This window comes from Pyrus communis, chromosome 17 (assembly GCF_041283825.1).
Source record: "Pyrus communis isolate YQ-2024b chromosome 17, ASM4128382v1, whole genome shotgun sequence".
In the NCBI taxonomy this organism is placed as follows: domain Eukaryota; kingdom Viridiplantae; phylum Streptophyta; class Magnoliopsida; order Rosales; family Rosaceae; genus Pyrus; species Pyrus communis.
This window is the reverse complement of record NC_142581.1, coordinates 3,342,671-3,346,465: the sequence shown is the minus strand read 5'-3', so window position 1 is coordinate 3,346,465 and position 3,795 is coordinate 3,342,671. Positions and strand designations below refer to the sequence as shown.

The 3,795-nt window shown below is 38.4% G+C and overlaps 1 pseudogene; it reads right to left on the bottom strand.

Moving 5' to 3' along the window:
- Positions 1 to 1,457: 1,457 nt before the first annotated feature.
- LOC148689264 (pentatricopeptide repeat-containing protein At2g20540 pseudogene) lies at positions 1,458 to 2,896 on the bottom strand (annotated as a pseudogene).
- Positions 2,897 to 3,795: the final 899 nt, after the last annotated feature.

Below are 3,795 nucleotides of genomic sequence, written 5' to 3'. Positions count from 1 at the left end.
ATCAAGTCGTACCTTAGTTGGAGAATCGAAAACTTTAGAATCAATATTCATTTCTCAAAAAGAGCTTATATTCTCTATGAGATCATCTTAAGATTTTAGCCAAAATAGAACGCAAGAGAAAAATTTTGTGATAGTAATGGTTTGATTATTAAGAGTGGGTTTATTGATACATTTTAGTTTTATTGTTAATTTTATTTTGTATTTTATGGTAATTATGGAATAGGATAAAAAAGAAAAATCACATTTAAAATTTAGATTAGATGTAGAAAGAAGTTATATGAGTTTAAATAAAATTTCTCTACTCTTAGCAAACCTTATCAAACTTGTTATAACTACCCATTTGATTTGTTGACAAGTGGCACTGACTTGGCCCTTGATTTCCTCTTCACTCGGATCATTGGATACTTCACTTGGATCATGGTTTTGTCCTTAGTTATTCTTACAGCAAGTACAGCTATCGAAGTTCCGTACAAGTGGAATCAGGAAAAATCCGAAATCATATGTTCCTTAATTATAATTACTTTTAATTTGGATAAATTATATTTTACTCTCTCAGATTTATGATTGATTTTAATTTCTGATTTTAATTTCTTACAACATCTTTAAAATATTTCAATTTCATACATTTACTTATCATTTTTTTTCAATTTTATACATCCGTTAGAAAATCCATTAAGTGATGACGTGACAAATATGAGATCCACATTTGTGCTAATATCGCTGCTAAATTTGTGCCAAGTGGCAAATTTTGTTTTTTTGTATTTTTTTTATGCATTTAAAAATAATAATTTACCCTACATAAACAAAAAAACAAAACCCAAAAACACATCCCCCCTGGCGACGCACCTCCCTTTCCTCCAGTCTCTTCACCTCCCCTACCATCCAAAAACCCACCCCACCCCACCCCACCTCCCCCCCCCCCCCCCAAACCTCCCCTGCAACCCCCCACCCAAAACCCCAAAAAACCCAGATTTTTTGCAGGAAGAACATCACTCCTTGGATTGTCAAATACCAAAATCTCCTTCCGATGTCGTTGTTGGCTGCATCTCGTGGGTCCGATCGACGTCAATTCGAGGTTTGAATTAGAGGAGGAAGAGAAAGAGACGGAGGAGGTCACTGGAAATAGGTGGGTGGGGTGGATTTTTGGATGGGAAGGGAGGTGAAGAGAGTGGAGGAGAGGGAGGGGGTTCGCCGGGGGGGAGGGGGGGTGTGTGTGGAAGGAAGACGAGTTTTTGGGTTTATTTTTTATTATTTAAGTAGGGTAAATTATTATATTTTAAATGCATAAATTTTTTTTTTTTTGCCATGTGTCACAAATTTGGCAGCTACGTCAATGCAAATATGGATCCCATATTTGCCACGTCATCACTTAGCGGTTTACTTAACAGATTTTCTAACGGATGTATGAAATTGAAATATTTTAAAGATGATGTAAGAAATTGAAATCAGCCCCAAACTTGAAGAGATAAAATATAATTTACCTGTTGTGGGAGATTGAAAAGTGGAATTTAGATAATACAATTGGAAGCCTGATTGGATTCATTTTCTATGACAACATAAAAGCATGACTCACAGCATTTCCGAACGCCAATACAACATTCAACGGAAACCATATTCTCCCACCCAGCTGTATCCGGGAGTCTTACTAGCACCGTTAACTTTCATGCTATGCTTCGTCGCATTTGCTTCCATTGTCCTTCCGGCTGCGACATAAATATCACGACGGAGAATGTAGTACCCGCCTTCATCTGGTTTCAACTCTAACAGCCTATTCACGACCCTCTCGCCCATATCAGCATCCCCGTAAGTTCTGCAAGCTGCAAGCAGTGTTCCCCAAACAACATCGAATTGGCATACTACTAATCAATCTGTATGCTTCCTCCAACCGTCCTGCCTTCCCTAACATATCAACCATGCAACCGTAATGCTCAATTCATGCCTCGATTCTATAGTTTGTTTGCATTCTCTCGAATAGTCTGATCCCTTCGTCTACCAATCCCTTGTGTGTGTACGCAACTAAAAGGGCTAAAAATGTGACCCCATCCGGTGCAACACCAGCAGCAGTCATGCACCCAAACAAACCAATCGCATCATCGGCATTACCATGATTTGCACATGCTGAAATCATCGAATTCCAAGTGACCAAGCTCTTCCGGCTCATCTTATCAAACACTTGCGACTCTCGATCCATGCATCCACACTTCGCGTACATGTCAATCAGTGCATTGCAAAGTGAAACCATCCACGCAAACCCAATGTCATCGATATATTGGTGGATGCATATCCCCGTTTCCACATCTCTGGAATCTGCACAAGCTGAGATTACACTCACCATCGTGACTTCATCGGGCATAACTCCCTCACGATTCATCTCCCAAAACAAATCATGCGCCTCTCTCGAATACTTTGATTGGGAATACGCAGAGATCATAGCAGTCCAAGAAACCACATCCCTCTCAGGCATATCATCAAACACCTACCGTGCAAATTCCAATTCCCCCGCTCTCGCATGCGTAATAACCAAACCCGACCACGAAACGACGTCAGGAGCCACAGCCTCATCAAAAACTCGCCTCGCCGCGACCTGTTTCCCTCTCTCCCCATATATATGAATCAATGCGTTCTGTAAAAGAAGGATGCATCCAAGTATTCTTCCACAAAGAAATTTAGTGTTATACTAAAATTCAACCAAACAATAGCAGCATGGCTTCGTTTATCAAAAATGTTTTTCTGGTTGTGATTCTAGTGTTGTTCTTAACTATGTGCGACGCTGGAGTCGACTCCACTGTCACAATGACTAATGATTTGGGTGTATAGTTGACTGTTCACTGTAAATCTGGAGACGATGATCTTGGTTCACATGTGGTACCTGTCCAAGGCACCTATGAATTTTCATTTGGTACCCATGCTTTTGGGCGTACACTATTCTTCTGCAACTTCCAGTGGTCGGGAAATATTCACTACTTCGACATCTACATACAAGACAGAGATTTGCAATGGTGCGTTAAATGTAAATGGAGTATAAGACCAGAGGGTCCGTTCAGGTGGAATCCTTATATCAGAAGACATGGGAACCTTTTAAGTGGAACGAGCATCAGATAAAGTAAATAGTATCAGGTTTGACTTTTTAATGTAAAAATATGATTTTTCGTTAAAGTGAATAATAACGTGGATTTTTCTTTAAGACTCTTAATAAATAAGAGCTTTGGTTATTTTTTATTGTAATTTTGAGAGCATATAAATGCTGTCCATTCATCAAATTTTGTCTTCTTCTTTATTTCTTTTATTTTTGCTTTTATTTTCCCCATTTTTATCAGTACCAATCTAAATTTCTCGAATCAAAGAAAATCAGATGGGATTTGATTAATCATTTTCATTAGAATAAACAAGAGCTTTGGCCTTTTCTTTTTCTTTTTTTTTTTAATTTTTTTTTTAAATTTTAATGTTGAGTAGCATATTCTCTATCTATCAAATTTTATCTTTTCTCCAAGAGTAGATTTATTTATTTTTATAAAAAAGGAACAACTGGTGGCAAGTTATGGTATCTACAATTCCGGATTTGAGAGGCTAAGGGGTATTTCATCCTACCCGTAGTCAGAGTCCAGTAAACTCACCAGCTCAGAGCATAGAACCCGTGACCTCTCACATTTTTTGTTTATTGGAGAGCCGCAGTGTACGTCTTTACCACTATGCCACTTGCTGTGGTTCTTAAGAGTAGATTTCACCCGTTAGATTTCCACGTAACAAGTTAGTAAAGCCTAACTGATCATACATTGACCCTCGTAAGTATACACA